Raw genomic sequence first — 23,364 nt, 5'->3', positions numbered from 1 at the left:
CATCATCTACATCTCAATATCTTCTACAATTTCCTTGGAGTCAACCATGGATTTTTTTACTTTTTTCTCATCCACCTTTTGTAGGCATTTTAGCTCTATAATATTTCCAGAGGAACTATTTCAAAGCTACTAACTTTATAAACTCTTCATCTTCAAAAAATAAATTGCATGCCTCTAGCCTTGTATCTCTAGTGAAAAATCCCTTTTATTTCATATGTAAAATTAGAAACTGGTACTTTTGAAACTTGGAGAGGACCGCCTTGTTGGAAATATTCAAGACTATGCTAGGTTACTTGTTAAAGGATTTGGACTAGTTCACCTATTAGGATGCAACAATAGATCTCTGGCTTATAGCTAATTTGCTGATAGAGATTCTTTGAAGTACTGATCACTTTTTGTGTTGGATATGCCTTTGTCACTCCTTTTCTAATATGGCTTTGAATATATATTTTATTTGCTACTTGATTACATTTGCATTCTTGCATGTTCATTATCTTGCATACTACATATTGCATTGGATATGATACAATATGTTACATATATATACCAATCCAATTTACAAAATTACAAAGTTGTCCAATATACAAGTTAACACCAATATTACAAAGTTAGCCCAATAAATTCAGGTTTTGAAGGTTGACTTGGTGAATTTTTGATACTCAACATCCACTATCATTACTTGGCATCATCATGCATTCGATAGAAGTAGAAACTCAGTCCATACTAATCACTTTAATGTAATCTTAAACTCGGTCTACACTGGTGACTCTAAAGATACTGTGTAACTCAATATAAACTAAATTACCTATTTACCATGACTACACTCGATAAACACTAATCATCACATATGGCTTAGTTAACACTAACTTCACTTTACATGAACTGCTACCTCAGTAGAAACTGCGAAGCTTGGTAACCATTGGAATGCTCAGGTTGAACTATTAGACTTTACGTTGATTGAATTCACTTGGTAACCACGGAAATGCTTGATAGGAATTGTGATGCTTAGTGGCTACTGAAATGCATGTCAAACACTATAGATTGTTCAATAAGCTTGGTAGCCATACAAAATCTGAATAAGTGTTGTCACTAATAATAGACCTAACTAGCCCCCTTTGGCATTAGTGACAAAAACACTTATCAACCAAAACTTATATACATCTCAATGTGACGTTAGCTTAGTATTGTATAGTATTTTTGAGATTTTTCAAAATTTGTCTTTGTAAGTATATATAGTATACTATATCTACAAATTCTCTACCATATACACTTTCTCCCTTTTCATGATTCTGCCCCATACAATATACATAGCATAACAAATGTCTCTCCCCATATATAGCATATTAAGTGTCTCTCCCCCTTTTTGAAATTAATGCCAAAGATTTATTCAAAACTTATTTGCATGGAGACACCAATATGAGAAAGAAAATCAAAATGTACCTTGAGAATAAGTGCTAAAATTTTATCCCAATTCTCTTGCAAAACTTTACATGTATGTAGAGCAACTTGCACTTCTATAGATAGCTATATCATGTGGTTTGCAATGGAGAAGTTGTTGTCATGGATCAATGTTTTTGTAAAAACCATATGTTTTTGCATTGTATCCATGATGGGAAGGATCATATTGTAAATATCTATTAGTGTAGACTAGATCCTTTCTTCTCTGAACAACTCTACCTACATATCTAACAAGAATCTAATTTTCATACGATGTGCAGAGATTGAACTAGAGTCAAGTTGCTACTATGCACTAGCCTTTATATCTTCATCAATCTTTGTCAGTTTTCTCTTTATCTCCTTTCTGAACTTGGTAACATCACATAACTTTCCAAAAAGTGATGTTACATTTGTGTAAGAGGTTTTAAGATTGGTTAGAATTGAGGAAAACTCCACTTGTTGGATATCTATTTGTTGAGCAATGTACTCAAGAACTTTATTATCAAATTTATTTTTTGCTTTCTCAATCAACTTATCTTGACTGCTAGTATCCTCATTAAACTTCTAGATTGCCTCTTCTAATTGTAAAAAAATGTGTTGAGGAGTATCAACTTCAACACCTATAGCCTCAAAAAAAAAATTCTTGGCATCATCAATAATTTTGTATTCCCTATCTCTTTCCTCTCTCAATTTCTTCTACTTTGCTTTTTTTTAGAGGAGTTGACTAGCGAGATGCATTTGATCTACAATGAGATTATCAAAGTCCCATTTGGGAATTTCTATTTCCTCATCTAGGTCTATATCCTCCTCTATCTCCTTTTCTCTACCAAAAAATATTGTACTTGATTGAACCTTGGGTTCAACTATCCTTGTACTTAATGCCTTTGAATCTAGAATGGAAATAATAGTAGAGATAGTAGGACTAGTAGTGAAAATTTGTACAGTGCTAATAGATGGAATACTAATTGGTATATATATTGAATCCAAAATTGAAGTATCCAAAATTGTAGTAGTCAAAATTATAAAATCCAAAATTTTACTTACTATAGAAGAGTACAAAATTGTAGAACATATTGTATCAATTGCTAATGATGCTGACTCAGTGGTTGAAGAAGAGGGATGCTGCAACTTGGTAGATTAAGTGATAGACATTCCTATTAGTGATGTGCTAAGCTGTGAGGGAGAAAAGAGTGATTGGACATTTGATGTGTCAGTAGTTGTCATAATCAAACTTGGTGAAGTTGTCTCTAAGCTTGATGTAGCACTTGGTTTGCTTGGAGAGTGAGGAAGCGATGCAATGATTATAGCTACTATCTTCATAGTGTCAGTCTCCTCATCATCTTCTTTATCTTCCTTGGTAGCTTCTTCCTCTTTATCTTCTTCAACTTCCTCATTGTCAAAATGTGTGGGCTCAGTGTAAGTTTCTTCTTCTTCATTATCACTATCATCATCCTTAACATCTATTGGGAAGTCACTTTGTTTATGCAAATGATAAACATTCTTCCACATTCTTGTGGCATTCTTAACCACATGATCTATATCCTTGATTAAAACTGGACAAGTATTATATCTAAGAGCCATCTTATCTTCATTTTCCTTTTAGGACTCTTTTACCTTAGCATTTGTCATGCTAGGTAGCAACTGCCTCAGGGTTTTTGCATAGATATCTTTTGTTGTTTGCATAGTAAAGTCCCATTTTGGATTTATTTTCTCTAATAATTCATTAGAGATTTGGGAGGCTATTATATCTAGTGAATACTTCCATTTTCCCATTTTGGTTGACACTAGTTCTTCAACCTATTTCTTTTCTACCTCTAATCTTGTTTCATAATTCAAGGATTTGTTTGTTATACTTACACCTTCTTCCAATTATTTTAATTTTTCTTGGAAGGTGGGAGGAGGTTTGTTAAAGACAATTTCATTTCCTTTCTTATTGGACCTCCTTATGAACACTACAGTGGATCGCTTAGGTGGCTTGGTGATGATCACCTTGTCTTTCTTCTTCCTTTTCTAATTCCTCTTCATCCTTTGATTCTTCAACATCTTCTCCTTTACCCTTGGTCAACATAAGAGGTGTACTTGTTTTGAGTTTGGCTATCCTCCTCTTACCTTTGTTAACCACCTATGGGAGCTTTATCTCTAGCTCTATCCCTGCCTTTGCCTCATCATATGTTCCAAAGTGTGGTGCCTTTGGATCAATAGGTTCATTAATCAAGGCATCAATTATGTTTTTGGTTTCATCTATATTCACCTCATGGGGAAGAGGTTTTACCCATACAACTCTGGGTTTTACTACCTGAATGTAGACTCTGTCACAATCTACCATGAAACAAACATCATCTTTGTAATCTTCGACCAATTTCCTGGGTATCCTAAATTTGTTATTGATTTTCTCCTTGAAGACATCAAAATAGTTATCCATTATGCTAACAAAATTCTCTCCTATTTTAGAAATATATTCATTAATCTAATATAACACTGGCATATCCTTTCTCCACACTACCATGCCTTTTGAAGGGAAAAACTTTTGAGCATAGAAAAATAAATGTGTCAACAAAGAACCAAATTTGAAAGGGTTGTTCTTGGAAGTTCTAATACTTTCCATGTTTTTGTTGACCTGCTTCAACAACAATTTTGCAAGATCATATGACAAGTTGTTCTTCACAACCTTGTATGCCAAGTCAATAGCTTCACATGACACATTTTTGAGATGTCTAGAACTATAAATCTTGTAAGCTATCACACAAATGTTGAATTTCAGTTATACATTAGTTACACTACTAATTTTCATACCTCTACCATCCCACTCAGCTAGAGTTTTCTTTTCCAACTCCACCCAGCCTAGGGTTTTGGTGGTTTTGGCTTTAGTGAGCATGGGGAGGCCAGTGATACAATGAATCACTTTCTTGGTAATCAAAACTAGTTGCTCAAGCCATAGCTAGCCATTGTGAACTTGCCTTAGAATGTATCTAATCCATTTTATTTGAAAACTTTGGGGTAGGAGGGGAATATGGGTTAAACCTTTGTCTTCCAAATTTTTATGCTTAGGTTTAAGAATCCCATTAACACACAATTCTCCTAGGCCATAATCCATTTCTAGGTTTCCAATTTCTTGAATTGCACACTTCAAATGAGTTCAAATGTCATTAATGAGAAGTATCTTTGGAGGAATCTATGATTGCACTCCATTTAGGTCAAGGGTTTTAGCAATCACTGGCCCAAGCTTGAAATTAGGTGCTTTCCATTCTACTCCTCCTCAAGTCAACATCTCTAATCCTTTCCTTTCTTTGCTACTATTGCTTGATGTCATGGTAACTCGATAAGCTATGAATTTTTTTGAAGAATTTAGCTACAAATTTCACTTGAATCACTTGATTGCTCTACAATTCACTTCTTCATAAAAGCACTTAGATTTCTCAATGAAAATGAATTTTATTTCCTACCTTTTGTTAAAACTTTTCCATTAATGCTTAGTACAAAGGTAGCTGGGTTGACATCATGCTTGACAATATGTATGACAACCTATCATCCACTATCTATTTGGATTGCTTGGTAAAGGCTTCATAACTCGGTAATCAAACATGTTCTTGTGACTCTCAACTTTTCTCAATAGAGTCCATGACCTGACATTACTTAGTTGAGAAGGTAACTTGGTGATAACTGATACTAATCTCACTTGATGATCCTTTTGTATCTTGAATACTAATTTGGATCTTTGCTTCCTTTTAATTGAAACTATTTGGATGTGATCTTGACAACATAGTTCTAGTTCTTCCTTAAGAACTTAGTTGGAAATGGTGGATTCATTCACTTCTTGAGTGACATGACCATCATTGCTTGAACTCGCATGCTTGGTAGATCTAGGAATCCATTGCCACCTCATCTACTTTCAAATGTTATCTACTATTGCTTTCATCTCATCTTCAACTCTACCTGTATTCGTGCAATTCTTAGCTAGATGACCAAGTTTGGTACAAGTGAAACATCTTCTGGTGGTATCTCTCTTCCTTATGTGATGTTTAACATAGTTCATGCCAATGTGTCCATATTCTCCACAATAATGACATCTTCACCAAGTGTCGTAGTCCTAACCAAATATTTATTTCAAAAATTGTTTTGCTAGATTGAATTACTTGGATTTTCATTTAGATGCCTTGTGACCTTGTTTCTTGCATTCGTGACACTTGCCCTTAAATTTTGGTTTCTCTTTGCATTCGTTAGCCATGTGACCATGCTCATTGCAATTGTAGCATTTACCATTGAATTTTTCTTTACCATTACTCCAACATTTGTTTGATGTATGACCTATCTTACCATAGTGATTATAAGTAGGTCTTTGATTTCTTTGAGCACCTTGTTCAAAGGATTCACCTTCTTCTTTATATCCAATTCCTACTTTACCTTTTTGTCTATAGAGATTCTATTCATTTAGTTGATTTAAATGATTCATGTCTGCTTGGGATTTCATCATTCTTTCATTGATTTTCTTTTAATTGTTTAGGTCATTTTTCAATCTTTCACTGATTTTCTTTTCAGATCTTAGCTTATTTCTTATTATTTCATTGATTTGTCTTTCTAAATTTAGATTATTTCTTAATATTTCATTGATCTATCTTTGGCTCTTGATTTCCTCCTTTGTATTGGACATTTGATCCATAAGATCTATATGCTAAAGGGATTGGTTCTAGATTTCATTGTTTCTTCCATCCATTTCTTCTTCCATCTTGTTCCTCTATTCTATGATTTCACATAGCCTTACTTATTGAATTTCTTGTTCTCTTTTCAGCTTTCTTACTTCTTCTTGTAGGGAACCATTCTTCTCTAGGAGTTCTTTGATTGCATCATTTGCTTCCTCTAAACTGCTTGAAGGGAAAAAGTCTTCAATGTATTAATGATCATTCATTTGATTTGTAAGTACCTTCCTTCTTTTTAGGGATTGGGAAAGTTGATCCTTTGCTTTCTTGAGTTGTACAATGGCCATTTCTAGATCCAACTTTTCATTTTCAATTGCCTTATCAAGTCTTAATATCTCCATATTCTTGATCTTTGCTCAAGCTATTAAACTTTCTTCTAAGAACCACAAAGCTTTGATACTAATTTTTGGAAGTATTCAAGACTATGCTAGGTTACTTGTTAAAGGATTTGGACTAGTTCACTTGTTGGGATGAAACAATAGATCTCTAAATTATAACTAATTTTTTGATAGAGATTCTTTGAAGTAATGATAACCTTTTGTGATGGGTATGTCTCTGCTACTCCTTTTTTGATATGGTCTTCAATATATACTTTATCTGCTACTTTATTACATTTGCATTCTTACATTTTCATTATGTTACATACAACATACTACATTGGATATGATATAATACATTACATATATATACCAATACAATTTACAAAATTGTGAAGTTGGCCAATACACAAGTTAACACCAATATTACAAAGTTAGCCCAAATGAAGACACTCAGGTTTTGACGACTATCTTGGTGAAGTTCTAATACTTGATGTCCACTATTATTAGTCAACATCATCATGCACTTAGTAGAAGTAGAAACTTACTCCATACTAATCACTTCAATGTAGTCCTAAAAATGGTCTACACTAGTGACTCAGTAGATACTATGTAACTCAACATAAACTAAATTACCTATTTACCATGACTACACTCAGTAAACACTGATCATCACAGATGGCTTAGTTAGCACAAACTTCACTTTACATGAACTTTTAGCTGAGTAGAAAGTGCAAATCTTGGTAACCACTAGAATGCTCAAGTTGAGACTTCACATTGACTAATTCACTTGGTAACCACAGAAATGCTTGGTAGGAACTGTGATGCTCGGTGGCTACTGAAATGCATGGCAAACACTATAGCTATTCAATAAGCTTGGTAGCCATACAAAATCTAAATAAGTGTTGTCACTAATAAAAAACTTGACTAAATTCCAAAACTCCTATCATCAATTCTTTTGATACATAATTATAATTATCCTCTTCATACTACTCTTATTTAGGAAAATTTTCCTTTGATTTTTGCTATATGGGTAGAGAAGTCATTACATTGCTGGAGACTCTATTTTCTTCAAGCATAAATTTGTGATGTTTTCCTGATAATGAAAGTGGATTAGGTGGTTTTTGGGATTGTGGGGAAGGAGTTATTACATAAGGATCCTCAACTTCTTTCCCCTGGTGAATAACTTGTGCATGCATACCTTTGGTTGATTTCCTTCTTAGATAGACCATCAACCCAATGTCACTCTTTTACCCTTAGATGTGCCTTTTTCCTATGTTTTCTCCTCTTCTCTTTGCCTTTTTTGGCCCCTTTCTTACCAAGGAATCATATCAAAAGCCTTTAATAAAAAATCCAAACCTTCTGCACCCTCTAAAAAGGTAACTTTGGATACTTTGATGCCACCCATTTTTTCATTCATAATGTTATATACTTTTGAACAATTATTAAAGATAATTCTTAGTTTTTGGTCCCATGTCTTTACCTCTGGAAATAGGTCATAATTGGGTTTTATCTCCTTGATTTCATCCCAGAGATCCTTAATTTTATGCCAATAGCTTCTTTTTTTATTTTGAGATTCCATCTCCTCATCATTTTTGATGATGTCTTCTAGGAAGTCAAATTCATGTTTTTCCCTTGATGTTATGTTGATTTTATTAATCAACATTTCATAAAACAATTCTATATCATCAAAACTTTTGGAGCTAACACCCATTAAATAAGGCTTGAGAAAATGGACTAGATCATTCTATCCCCCTTTTACCATTGCAAAATAATTAAAAACTATTAAATTAGGGAAGATAGTTCATTTTCAAGCTTTAGCTGAGAAATCAGTTTCTTGGAGCATGTCAATTTGTCTCATTATTTCAAGGAACCCAATCCTCAATGGAACACATCTGGGTAGTACCAAACATTTTCCTCAAAAAAAAACCCTGGCCCTTAATAATAGTTGTGTGAGGATAAAAGTAGATGTCTCCCCATTCACGGCACAATTTTGGCTTTACATGATAGTCAATTGGCCTTAAAAATGCTCGAAGGAGACGTAGAAAATCTAAAAGAAATGATAAAATTATTCTCCTTTTGGAAAAATAAAACTCATTTTCAAAAAAGGTGAAACTAAAACCTTCTTAGTTAGTACACAAACTTTTTGACCATAATTGGACTGGTAATACTTCATCTTCCCTTTCAAAATCCATATACATGAGTTTAGCAAAGCAATCCTTGTTATGGAAAAGGGTCATATGTATACGAAATGAATACCACCTAAAATATGTGGAATGTCCCTTATGTAAGGTTGTCATTCCTTCATTTATCTTTTCTTCTAAATACTAAGGGAAATCATAAATCACTACTTCACCATACTTTTGGATTCCCAAGAAAATCCACATATAAGCCTTACTAAAATGTCCCTTGCTAGTTAACCCTAGTCCTTGATACACAACAGTATGGGTGTTCACCCAAATGTCATCATAATGCTCCAAACTGTCTATATAATAGGATATGGTTATAGGGGTCAATTTGATTCCATTTATCTCCTTCAAGAATAGAGTTAATAATGCATGTTGCATATTTGGTCAAGCACAATCAAAAGCTTCTTTAAACATCTTGAAATCTATTTCACCAGTCGCCTCTAGGGCATTGTGGAGGATTGTGCATGTGTACTTGATCTAAGATAGTATCTTGCTATCATTTTTTGCTGATTTTCATCTTCTTGTTCCTTAGTTCTTCTTCATGCATATTTACTTGCTCTTTTATCTTTATTGCCCATGTCATAAATTCTTCCTCCAAAATTTGAAAATAGGTTGAAGTTTGTCAAATATTTCTTTCTTCCCAATTCAAATATTTTTTTCTTTAATAAAAAACCTTATTAGCCAATTAGGGAAAAATCCCTAGGGGCCAACTAGAGAAACACCCCTAGGGGCGGATCTAGATTAAATGATTTCCTTATAAACTCTACACCAATTTTTAGTAACACATCCCCATCCAAATCCCTAATGATATGCATGATGGGATCATATATTGATGTTATTCTAACAACATATCAATATCCAGAAAGATAGTGGGGAATACTAGTTTACCAAGGTCATTTTGCCATACATTATGCAATGGAATTCCAACATTACCCTATCCATACCATCTTCTGAAAATATCTAGGCCCTTGTTAGGTATGTTTGTGTCACATACATTCCCATATATATCTTTCAACCCCAGATAAACCTTGTTATTTAGGGCTTTTCATATTTTTGGAGTTTTTCTACCTTCTTTAGATAAATGTAATTGATCAATTAACACACCATGTAACCTTCTATCCTCATAATTAAATTTTCCAAAATATTTCTTGGGAGGCATTTTGTCAACTTTTAGACTATTTACTCAATTAAAATCCACACCAATTCGAAACTAGGGCTTTCACAAATGATTAAACAAATTGAAGAAATTTTAGGAATTCACTCCTAGTAGAAGTAATATAAATTCAAACATGTCTCTCTACTTACTTGTTTTCCACCTTTTCACTAAGAAAATCCTACTCCAAATTATATTTGTGAATTCTCCTACCGTGGGTAATCTCAAAAATTTGAAGTCTAAAAATAGAAGGGTGGTAAAAAAGAATGACAAGATGGACTTTAAGTCCTTTGAAGTGGCATCAAAATCATTTCAAATGGAATAACTAAAAATTGTAAATGGAAAATCCCTCTTTTTGTTTCAACATAAATTTTGAACCCTTGTCGTCAATTTATCTTTGTTTAGGATTTGACAGATGTGATCTCCTTTTGATGTCCACTGATGATCCTACTCATCATTTGGGACCTGTGGCCTATCTAATAGGAAATGAATATGATTCCTCATAAGAACCTTTTATATTTCTATATTTTTTTGGAAGATTCCACATGTCACAATTTGTCTTAATTTCTAAGGGATTTTTAGAGCTTTTTAATAAGCATAGATCACCGATCTCACTCCATGATCTCACTTCATAAGTGAATCTTCTTCATCATGAGACTAAGTCCTAGCCATCAATTTATATGTTTGGGGAACATTTCCTTGAGTAACTAGATCCATAGGTAACAAGAGCATACATAGAGACATCTCTCTTATTCGCCACAGGGCAGAGAGAATTTTGTGAACAAGTGAGGACCATCACTTAGGGCCCTCTAAGGTGAACCATGTGGCCCAATGCAATACATTTATTCAACCGAGTGTTTAGGTCCCACTATCCATTCATCTTGCTAGCTTTGAACACATTTTAATCATGCTTAATTTCCATCTATCTGAGTTAGGAACACGAGTGAGCACTGAACACCTAATCTCATATCAATAAATTCCTCTTTGATTGTGCATTTGTCCACATGGTACAAGCTAAGAACTCTACATCATTGAGTGTATTTAGGGCCTACCATCCATAATCCAAGTTGGAGAGACATGGACCAATAAAATTGATAATAATGTTGATGAAAAGGTAAGCGTTATCACAAAAATTGACACTTAATTATTTTCCACATGGCACATCATGCTTCTTTTCTTTTGAGGAGAGAGAAGCTTGTAGGTTAGCGAGAGTCATTAGAGTCAATTTTCTTTATTAAACTCAAGATCTTGGACCCATCCTTGGACACATTCTCACATCTCGCTTCTTGTCTTCATCATTGGAAAAAATTATAAATAAGTATGGTATGTTGATTTGTTGACCCCACCATGCTTGGATATATGCAAGTGAAAAATATTTTAAACTAAGGTTTAAAAAATAGGGTTTAATCTATGAACCACTGACATAATTTTAGAAAAGGTCACAAACAACTAGGAAAAAAAAAAAAGATGATATGACCCTTAGGTAAGTGACATTTAAAAGATTTATTTTTATGGGGTCAAGACATTAGGTTAATCACCTAAGACAAGAGGGGGAATCAACTCAATGATGTAGTAGCCCTCAACTTAAAATAGTAAAAAGGTAATGATAAAGCATGGAACCTTAAGGAATTATACCACAAAACTACCATTTTTTTCATTTATTCAACAATTTTCACCTATTACATATACTCTAGACAAAATGTAATCTAGAGGAAAAGGCACAATTTATTTTACAACTGCTAAAAAAAGTTGTCAATAAAAAAATTCTTAGTGGATGCATGTATGCTTCCATTAAATCAATTTCTCCCATTAAGGTTTTTTCAATCACTTTGATATAGAGCTATACACTTCACTTATTCTTTTTTACCACGAAGTAGCAAATATGGATTATGAGTATAGCTTGGAGTAATTTTACCTTTTATGCTTCACATGATTTCGAAGTTATCCCCAAATCTATGCATTGCCACTTCATTCTTCTTTCTATCTCTCCCTTTCCTTGTGTGCATTATTATTTTCCTAGAACTATTGATAGTTCGTAGGGGTTTGGTCTCATTGGATCTCTCTCTCTCTCTCTCTCTCTCTCTCTCTCTCTCTCTCTCTCTCTCTCTCTCTCTATTGATAGTTTTGGAGGAATAATCCTTGCTCTTGATCCTTATTTTGACTACTAGCAGTTTGGGAAGCCTAATATTTTTTTAAATACCTTAAGGAGACATACATCCTTATTCCTAGGTCTCTTTTTTATTCTTGTTTTTGTGGACGTGGAGTTCCCTTTAATTTGGATACTTTGATGGATTGAATAGCATGTGACACACAGATTCTATACTATTCAATTAATCTTTAATGGGTTGATTAGCATTCCACACACTTGCTAGAACATTCACTACCATCTTCTTTTGAGATCTTCCCACCATTTTTATTTTCTTTTCTTGTGTGGTTCATAATAAGGCACACAAACCTTATTGAAAAGTTAACTTCACTTTTTCATAGTGTATCTCTCTTATTGTGATTTTGGATATGATAAATACTTAAGTCTCTTGGGGGCTTGATGACCGCTTTGTCTTGTGAGTCATGATAATATTTTATTATTATTTTTGATTGAGTTTACCATGAGTATTGAGTTAACTCATAGTCTAGTGAGGGTTGAATGGAGTATCTTAAAATAGATGCACGTTTCTATTAAGACCTCTTAACATAGTCTCATAGTGATTTCATAGACCATGGGTGGACATGTGCTTAGTGCTCCCTTTTCCCTATTTTCTTCCACCTTCTTCCTAAATATTTCCACCTCTCTCCTAAGATTTCTATGGCTCTCCTTCTCCTTTCTCTAGGAATAGGTAAACCTAGTCCCAACAAATCAACCCAAGTTGACCTCTTACATGGGGATTGTGAGTATCAGAGTGTAAACTTAGGGGTTTAATTATTTAACTCCCACACTCCAATTAGCTTGTATTGTTTTGCCATAAAAAAAATTATATGTAAGAAGGATTAGATGCTTAATTTTACAACCTACATATGTCAAGATACTTGCCATATGATAAGAGAAATATTTGTCCTAAATTATACCATGTTTTATCCTCTGTATAAGCCTTCACACTCATTTCAATCCCCATATTCTATTCCATTTTCTCCTTCTATGTTGCATATGATCAAATATCTATGAGTCATATTTAATATAGTTATTAGACAGAATATGTGAATAAATAGATGAAATTGTATTTATCTAACAAGTTATGGTTCTTCTTGTTGCCCACTATGCATCTTCTTATAGCTATTTTAAAAATACAAAGTTCCATCCACTTTGAAATGTATTGCTTGCTATATCTTATTAACATTAATTATTTCTTCAACAATTTAAAGCATTATTCCTTCCAAGAGTATTATGTTGAGAAAGAGCCTAACAAGAATAATTACCAACTAAAAATAAGGATAGCCAATTTTGCATCTTCTTTTGCAAATAGATACAGATGAATCTCAAAAATCTAAGACATGGGTATTGTCTAGAACATACTCAACTATAGTCCGACGCAGCAGAATCTTCCAAATGTGCATGACGCAAAAGTTAGAGACCATTTTCAAAATTTGATTTTTCTATTACGAGTTTGGATTTTAATTTTCAAAGTTTGTTTTTGTTTCTGTTACCAACTCAACTTCTCCAGCTTATCTGAATTCTTATATGGACAACAAAGGATCCAACTAATCATAAAAGGTTATTGCTTCTAAGGAGATGGGATATTATAGTCTCATGTGATAATATTGTTTCAAAACTATATTGGTTGAAGATGATATTTTTGCTATAAACAATAACAAAATGTTACATATTCAACCTGTACCTATAGCAAACTACATGGATACATATTGGAAAAAAACCTATGGTTCTAAGCATTCTGTTACAACCAAATTGCTTCTCAATTACCTATTGTTTACAGGCTAAAACAAACTTGTAGCCTAATGGATATGAAGACAATAATAATTTGTTGGGATGGTAACAACAAAATACCTGCACATTAGATTTTTTCTATTCCTTGCATGGAGTATATATCACTGTAGTTATTGCATTTTTAATTTGTGCCTATATAAGTAGTAGTAGATATACATAGGAGATATAAACATTTTTGCAGATTGCCATAAGGAAGCTTTTAGAAAGACATATTGTATCAGCATGTGTTATTTTTGAATGAAGTAATATTTTGCATGATTACAATAGTATAGAATCTGATCATTCTCTACTCATCATGCAAGCCAAGGAGTAAGGGCCCACTCAACTAGCAAAGCACAATGATATTTTTATTTGGTATGCTATTTAATATATTATTGAAGAGTTTGGTTTTAGAATTATTACATTTGTTAAATTAGATATTTGTGTTCTTATCTATTTAGTGATTGTAGATTAATTAATTTAGAGTTGGATGAAACATTTCTAAAGCCATTGTTATTTATAAATTGTTGTTCTTAATATTGTATAGATTAATGTTTATTTATATTTCTAATGTTCTTGTCACTAGGAAGTGACAGTTCATGTCATTGGGATTTCTTTAGTTTTTCATAGATTTAATTCATGTGTTCTAGCTGCATTCATAATCACTCAAGTCATAACTATCATCCCTTGATAGCATATTGCTTGGACACCTTTCGCAAGCTTACGCTCTTGAATTGACATGTATAGACCAGCCAAACTTCATTATAAATCATTAATTCTTTTTTATTATTTTCCCTAGTGTTGGCCTATCACCATATACTTCAAGAGTTTCACCTATTCTTTTTATTCAAGGATTTATATCATTCAATGCATTCAAGCATTCAAGCAAGGGAGATTTCTATCAAGCATTGACAGATACTTTGTGAGCATTTCCTCTTCAAGATCTAGAATGTTTTTGGCCATCAAGGGAGGATATCAACATTGGGGAATTAATCATCTTCTTCATTGGTGCACATTTATATTCATGGTTTCATGATGTGGTTATGGTAGATCTATTTTGACTTTTGGAGATAGACTATATTCAAATACCTAATTTAGCATCTACATAGAACAAGGAAAAATCCTTACTTACAAAGGTTTTTAAAAGCAAGGTGAATATTGAAATTTATCTTTTTTTAGTCATTTAATTTTTTCAATTTTAGGTTTATTCCTCAATCTAGTGCTTGACCAAGGCAATCCCTCATCCAACAAACAACGAAAACCTTCACTTTCTATGTATAGGAGCAAGATGGTAGAATTGCAATCATAGACATCAAAATAACTTCTTGAGAGATTTCTAGAGATATTGGTTCAACTCCAATATAGTGTCCTTGAAACACATCAACTTTGCAAGAATTGTTCAACGTAACTACCACCAGGTTGACCTATAACCTATTGCTCTTCTAGAAATCAATTTTTGCATTTTTCATTTTGTTTGGAGATGTTTAGTTAGATACACATTTGTACATCTAGATCTACACATTTAAAATACATCTTCTGCTATTCATTTTGAGGTGAATATTTCCTATTTTTCTTTCATCTCTATCTTAATTAGATTAATTGTATGCACTTAGCATTTAAATCTACATTATTTAATCAATTAGTTCAATTTTATTTAATTTTAATTTTTGGTATCTTTTCCATAAATGAATTGCAATTACTTAAAATAGCCTATTTTCATTTGGGTTGATTCAAGGTTTAACTAGTTTCCCTAGTTATTCACCCTAATCGATTATTCACTCAAAAAGTGAATAAGTATCCAAAGAGAAAATTAATTTATCACTTATCACTTTTGAATTAGAAAGCTTGAGAGTAAAACAAAAAATCCTCTTCATGAGGAATTACTATTCTATTCATTTTTGGAGCTATAGATGTAGGATTGTGACAAGATTAGTCTCATTGGATCCAGCCTGGGGAGGCCTTAGATTGTCATGATTTTCAGCTACTTCTATGGGATTCTTATTTTATGGTTTAGATTTCTATTTTTCCCTTTTGGCTATGAGGTAGGGCTCTCCTATTTTAATTTTTCAGCTTTGTTTCTACTTCTTTTTTTGGTAGCCATTTTTTAGGAGGCTAAGAACTAGTGTTCTCCTCCATTTCAGTATGCTAGCTCTACCCACTTGGGTGGGTATGAGCATATCCCTATTTTTTAGGATGAGGGTTTGGGGTTTTGCACCAATATGTTGGCCATTTTTGCATATGGAATCCAAACCCATATTTTATTTGATATTCATGGCTTTTGTGCCCTAAGACCAAATAAGTTTTAATTTCAAAGTTTTTGAGTTTTGGGTTTTTTACCTCAATTTGTTTGCCACCTAGCTTTATCAGGTTTTCTTGGCATGATGTTGTTATGGACTTGGATTATCTATAGGATGTCAGTTAGGCCACTATTACACTTTTATGTTTGCATTGGGATGAGTGGTGCATCCATACTCCTAACTTTTTGTTTGGTTGAGTGAGTTTATACTTGGTATTATTCTTTCTCTTGGACCCTTGTTATTGTTTTGTGGACACTAGGATTTGTGTAAAATCCATACTCCCAAATTGAGGCTGGTTGAGTGAGTTTGTGATGCATGATTTTATTGTTCATTAGGATCCATGTAGAATCTTTCCTCCTGAGTTATTATTTAGTTGAGTGTTATTTTTCTTGTGTTCTCATCCAATCCTGATTGTAGGAGTTGATGAAATCCAACTCCGCAGTCGCCAAGATCACCTACATGCAAATAGCTTGCTGAAGAGAAATTGAAAGAGCAAGAGCATGAAGCAAACAATGCAAGAGAAAATATTTCACAATAGGAAAATGAGATTGCTATGTGAATGGATTGATTTACAATGAGAGAGAGACCGTTTAAAAAGGCCTCATGGAAGCTTGTAGAACAAGCTGGAAGGAGGTAGAGGACAAAAATGACAACTCAACACATATCCACAAAAAGTGGAATATGCTAAAAAAGGAGCAAACTCCCGAGTTGTCAACAACTAACCACTACATGCATTGAATGCTAAATATTAAATAAATGCATTAACCTAAGTAAGCTTAAGTAATAGAATAAATAATTGATTATTAATTATTTACTCTAACACCCCCCCTTAAGTGCAACTTAGGGGAATGCCTTAAGCTCCTAAAACTAAGATGAAATGCATAATGGGTCCCGGCAACGAGGCCATGTTAGGTACCCATGTACAATGCAACCTCTATAAAACGGAGAAAGAGGGAAAACCCTATGGGAAAAACCCTCCTCCAAAAAAAGGTAAAAAACAACATGCTAAAAAAAATGAAGTGAAGGAAGGAAGGCCTCAACCAATCCCCCCAAGGACAACTTCCACCAGAAATGCTTCAAGAAATTCTCTCAAAACCATAAGTACAACCAGCCCTCCCATGAGAATAGACACCAAGCCCCCCCCATAATGATGGAGCTCCTGTAGAAATGATCGAACCAATGAAACTCCAATTCGGAAGGAACAAAGGCACGTAACAAGGAAATCCCTGTGTGAGAGGAGCAACTGGAAAGCCTAGCTGATGTCCAGAAGAGAATGTATGAGGAACCGAAACGGGAATCCCCAAGGCAGGTGTGATGACATTGTCATGAATGTCCACTGAAGTAGCTGCAACAAGTGTACCTGGAGTCTCAATAAAAGAAGCTAGAAGATCAGATGGAGTGGAAGGAGAATCTTGTAGAGAGGAAAAGCCCTCAACTGGTTGTGGTGTGGCAGTCAAAATAGGGATCTCAGGAACAATACAAAGGTTCAAGTGTCCTGACTGCACCACACGATGCTCCTACGAAAGTGAAGTAGTGTGCTCCAACAATGGAGATTGTGGACCAAAGTGTGAGAAAGAGTAGAGACGAGTGGAAGGATCAACTACCCCTTTAGCAATAAGTTCTCCTGTAGCACGATCTCGAATGAAGACTGAATCAATAGTGAACTCAACTGTCTTCCCTGATCCACTGCGTGTAATCTAAAAAATTGAGAGAAGGTTAGCAGACAAAGATGGAACATACAATACATCATTGAATATACCATCTTGGATGTGAAATGAACCTTTCCCACGGACTGGTAAGGCAGTGTTATTCCCCATGAGAATGTGAGGAATAGGAGAAGCCTCAAGAGTGGAGAAGACACCTTGAGAAGATGTCATATGGTGAGAAGCACCTGAATCCAGTATCCAAGGAACTTGTGAAGGAGATACAATGGAAGCCTAAAATGCATGACCCTTTCCAAGATCTGATGTAGATGTTGAAGAGGTGGAGGAAGCCTGAAAATAAGACCCTTGTGAGGTAGAAGAGGATGGAGAAGAAATAGTGCTCTTCTGAAGGAGAGCTTGTAAATCAGCAATCTGTTTCTCATAGTCATCACATCTCTTCTGAAAATAACGTGCCTCATCATGAGATCCTTTTCCACAATAGGAACAGGTAGGAGTCTCAGTCTTCTTTTTCTCCTTCTTCTTAGAAGATGATGAACCGGTAGAAGAGGGATCAGATATCTTTTTTGACGTCTGCTCCTGTGTAAGCAATGCCTGTGCTTGTGAACCTAAAAGTGAATCCATCTGGGTAATCTTGGACTGTTCACGGGTTAACCGATCACAAAATGTCTCAAAAGAAGGCATCCTGTGTCTATCACCCAAGGCATCCATAGTGGAGTAGAAAGTGGAAGAGAAGATTTGATACTGTCCCTTTAACTTTGAGAGTATCAAAAAGATACACTCATCATCTGTTTTGTTCTTCCCACATCCTTGTAAAACTGCATGCAAGGATTTGAACTTCACTAGAAAGTCCTCAATGGTGGGAAAGCTACTTGGTGACAAAGAAGTCAATTCTGCATCTAACTGAAGTGCTCGGAACTCATTCACCTATCCAAACAAAGTCTGAAATCTCAGCCAATAAGCCCGTGGAGTAGTCAAACCATCCAGGTGAAACAACAAGTTGTCTAAAATGTTGAGTGCAATAAGCCCCATGGCTTCATCCATCTTGTTCCTGTGTTGTAGAATCTCATAAGGTCATTGGAGATTAGGCTGATGCTCATCCAGACAAGACCATAGACCTCTTGACATTAGAAGTCTAGTCATTTGTGCCTTCCATGTGTGGTAGTTGTGTGGTGTGAGATGGGATATAGATGGATCCGCCATTGAGAGAAAGAAGAAGACAGAAGTAGAAGGGTCTTAACTGAAGTAAATTACAAAAAAGAAAGACACCTCCCCACAAACGTACAAAAATATCTCCCAAATACCACAAAAAAACAACTAAGGAAAGCAAAAAATTGGAAAGGAACCTGGATTTGTTGATGCAGAATAAGAGGAAACAGAAGCCTCTACTTTGACACAAAAAATGGAAGCTTAAACAAACTCAAAATTGTGCAAAACTAGCACCAATGTGTCCGTCTCTGAGTCAGCTTTCCGATGCTTCTTTTTTTTCGGAAAAAGACCTCCGTATGCTCAAGTTATAGCCAAAAAACCGACTGCTGCTCCAAAAAAGCACTTGCTAGAAAATTACAGACAAGGGCATAAATTTGATGGCCGTATGCCCATCACAAACCTGTCGCCGGCAAAAAAAATCCGTCACGGCAAGGTGATGTCACACGTCGAGAAAGTGACCTCAGCCGATCGGAATATGACGTTAGCAAATCTCTGTCAGCAGCCACGTGGCGGTCAATGAGTGGAAGCAGACAGCGCCACGTGTCGCTATGTGGTTGGATAGGCCGCAGGGCGGCGGAGCGATGAAAACCGCCGGTGGCGGTGGCGCCTGGGAGGAGAACCCGGCGGCGCCGCTGTCTACGGTGGTAGAGGTAGCTACGCCCGAGCGGCGGGTGTTTAGGGTGGCGTCGCGGCGGGAGCCGCTGGCGGAGTGACCTGTCGGAGGCGCTGCGGCGGCCAAAAATAGGCGGATGACAGTGGATGCTCCACTGGTGGTGGAGCGCTGGTGGTGTCGAGTTGGCCCGCCGGTGGTGCCCTGGTAGAGTGCCTTAAAAAAGTTTTTTTTTAAAAATTTTTTAAAATCACAAATCGTCCGTACAGTCCGTACGACAGCTCCTGATGTAAAAAATTTTTGCCTCCTGGAGCTCTGTCTCCAAATTCAACAAGTTTTATATGAATTTTGATTGTAAATGGCCTTCTGGATCCAATGGTGATGTTCGTTTGGGCTGAAAGCGCTCTGAAAATTTTCTCTACCCCTGATTTGAAGAAAAATTGCACAAACAAACTAGGGTTTGTGACTTCAAATCACGGCTTCAAAAATCCTTCAAACAAGAAGCAGCAGGGAGGCTCTGATACCATGTAAGAGTTGATGAAATCCAACTCCGCAGTCGCCAAGATCACCTACATGTAAATAGCTTGCTGAAGAGAAACCGAAAGAGCAAGAGCATGAAGCAAACAATGCAAGAGAAAATATTTCACAATAGAAAAATGAGATTGCTATGTGAATGGATTGATTTACAATGAGAGAGAGACCGTTTAAAAAGGCCTCATGGAAGCTTGTAGAACAAGCTGGAAGGAGGTAGAGGACAAAAATGACAACTCAGCACATATCCACAAAAAGTGGAATATGCTAAAAAAGGAGCAAACTCCCGAGTTGTCAACAACTAACCACTACATGCATTGAATGCTAAATATTAAATAAATGCATTAATCTAAGTAAGCTTAAGTAATAGAATAAATAATTGATTATTAATTATTTACTCTAACACTGATGTTATGATCTTCATGATGGTGGTGTGCCACACACGAGCACATGCACATTTATTTTTCAAGTGACTTGTGAAGCTTGATCTCCTATGGTAGTTTTAGGAGTTATAATCATGTGGGGTTGGGTTGGGAATATGCATACCTATGGGCACTCATCATTGGATGAGCATGGGTAGGGTAGGGTAGCACCATGGAGGGGGCTTCTATCTCACAGTCTGGTGACCATTTCCCAATGGGTTGGCATGAAGAATCTCTAACAAGTGATAACTAAATAAAATACTAGGTAATAAAATGAAGAGAATTAAAAAAAACACAGAGTGTGAGAGTTTTCCATTGGGAAGTTGAGCCTGCACTATATGAAGCTTGGGATTTGTAATGCCAAGTGACTCTCCATGTAGCGAGCCCCTACATAGTTACCCATTGAGTGTCTGACTAGGACCTATAGTACTTGTATTGTCTCATGATCTTGATTTCATCCATCTTACTACCTAGCATAAGTGTTAGCTATGGATGTTTGTTTTATGTGTGTTTTGGTTGGATCATTACCTCCATCAACATAACGATAGTGAACCTATGGGTTTCAAATGGTTGAGAGGTGTAGCTACCTTCACCATTGTTGGGTACCAATGTACAAAGATGGTCTATTATTCTAGTGCAACTGATGCTTGATGTTTCACTTGGTATATTTGAGATTCTAGAGTATGCTTCCTTGTGATTTAGGCTTTCATTAGAATTTTTGGATATCATGTTTAGATGATGTTAGTTTACTTGACACATTCCTATATTATGATGTTTAGCATATGATTAGATGATGTGATTTTATTAGTTGGAGTATTTATTACTTATTGGTTTAGCATGTTAGATTTCCTATTCTTATAATGCTATTACATTTTAATAGTGATGTCCTCATAAGATAGCTCTGACTATCTACTTGGCAATTTGGGATGTTATGCATAGGGGATGGCTAGGGCCTTTGAGGTCTCATGATTCTATTATGGCTAGGCAAAACCAAGCATGAGTTTTTTTTTTTTTATACATTAAGATGTTGCTTTCAATAGATTTCCTTTATTGCTATGGTTTAGATGTTTAGTTGCCTTTTCATCTTTCTACTCTTGTATTCAATTTCCCAAGCCTCAATTTGTGGATCTATTACTCCCCAGTGTGAAGAAAATTATCTTTTCTACCTTTTTGTTATATCTTTTCTTGCTTGTTGTTGTGAAGCTTCGTATGATATTGTACTTTCTCACACAAGATTTTAAGTTTTACATGGGGTCTTGTATTTCTTCATGAGACTCATTGTACTTCCTCATGCAAACCTTAGTACCAATATAGTGTATTTTGGTTTTTGGACCAAGTGTTCTCTTGTATAGGAGGTAGTTCCTCATGTGTCATGGTACACTTTCTTATGTGGTTTGGAAAACTTCCACGTTTGAGACTCTTGTGTTTTCTCATACAGAAAGCAAGGGGCAACTCTATTATTTTTCAAAGAACACAATTTTGTGTTTTAAGTACCCTTTAGGATAGTTTGTATTTCTAGGCTTTGAAAATTTGGATATTTTATGTTTTGTTGTTGTCTTTGGTTTTTTTTCTTTTAGTTTGTGTATGTCAATTTTGTAGTGGCACTTGGAGATCCATTAGTTGATAGGATTGTTGGTTAAGTATTCCATTGTGATCTTCATGATTCTTGTATGTTGGTTGTTGTATGTATCCATACTTGTTAAAAACAAAATATATTGGCTTTTATTAATCCTTGTTCCAAGGATCTCTAGGAGGGGAATTACATCTAGTATCTGAGCCCATGTTCAAACATTGGGATCTCTATGTATGTGTTGCCAATATGGTTGATGCTCTGATTGTGTGAGTGTGAGTGTCTTGGTGAGAGCTCATGAGATTTGTTTCTTAGGTATCTACTTGGGATGGACTTGCTTGTCCAGTAAATGTGACTAGAGAAGTGTAAAGAGAAGGAAGTGAGTCTTTCCTTGTTTTGTAGATAGAATTGATGTGCCTTAGTATGGTTGGTTTCTTGTGTGACCCTTTTGGATGGAAACACTGATTGGTATCCATGTGTTAGCTTTGTGAGCCTCTTTTAGTTTCTTCTTATGCAGTAAGGTGCATTATTTTCCTTATTTTCTCCTATTTGCAAGAAAATGAACAAACCTTAGTTGTGATTTTGTGTTATGTCATTATAGTAATGAAATGTTTCCTTTTATTGAGAAATGAGCATTTATTGGGAATCATTGTGAAGAAGTAGGTTTTACATTAGATCCTTTGGGTTAATGACTTAAGTACCCAAACTAATTGCTTCTTAAGATTATGGAAATTTTATTTAAGTTGATGGATATCTAAATTTTGCATTGCATGGAAAATAATGTAGTCTACATATGTATGAGTTATTAATAGTATACTGATCAATATGTGTGAGTGTGTTCTCTAACACTACTAGGATAATATATTCCTTGGCATTGTGTGATGATTTATCCCTCTTGTGTGATTGTTCCCAGTCATCACATGTAATGTGATTTGATTGATGCCTTATTTTATTTGGTTGGAGGTACTTTCCTCATGTTGTTGGGCTAGCATTGGTTTTAGTACTTTCCCTTCTTGGAATAGTCATAAAATTTCTCTATCGCTCTCTTTGTGATAGTTGGCACATTTGACTTATTGTTTAAATGTGCACTTTTTGATGTTTAGTATTGAAGCTGACAATTCCCCCATTTGGGCTTTTTGATTTTGTCTCTCAGTGACTATTCTACACATTTTTATTGCTGCCCATTTGTGTGTTGTGACTCTATCACATTCATCTTGAACCTTTGGTAGTGCGTACAAGGATTAATATCATAAAGAAAATACTAGTGTGCTTGTAATAGATTTAAAGTTGTTAGTATGATTGGATGGTTTAAATGATGATTAAACATGATGTTGTGCTAGAAAGAAACTTGAAAAGAT

Source organism: Cupressus sempervirens, chromosome 1 (genome assembly GCF_028749045.1).
Source record: "Cupressus sempervirens isolate cs-2001-9-10 chromosome 1, ASM2874904v1, whole genome shotgun sequence".
NCBI classification, from domain to species: domain Eukaryota; kingdom Viridiplantae; phylum Streptophyta; class Pinopsida; order Cupressales; family Cupressaceae; genus Cupressus; species Cupressus sempervirens.
This window is presented reverse-complemented; position numbering follows the sequence as displayed.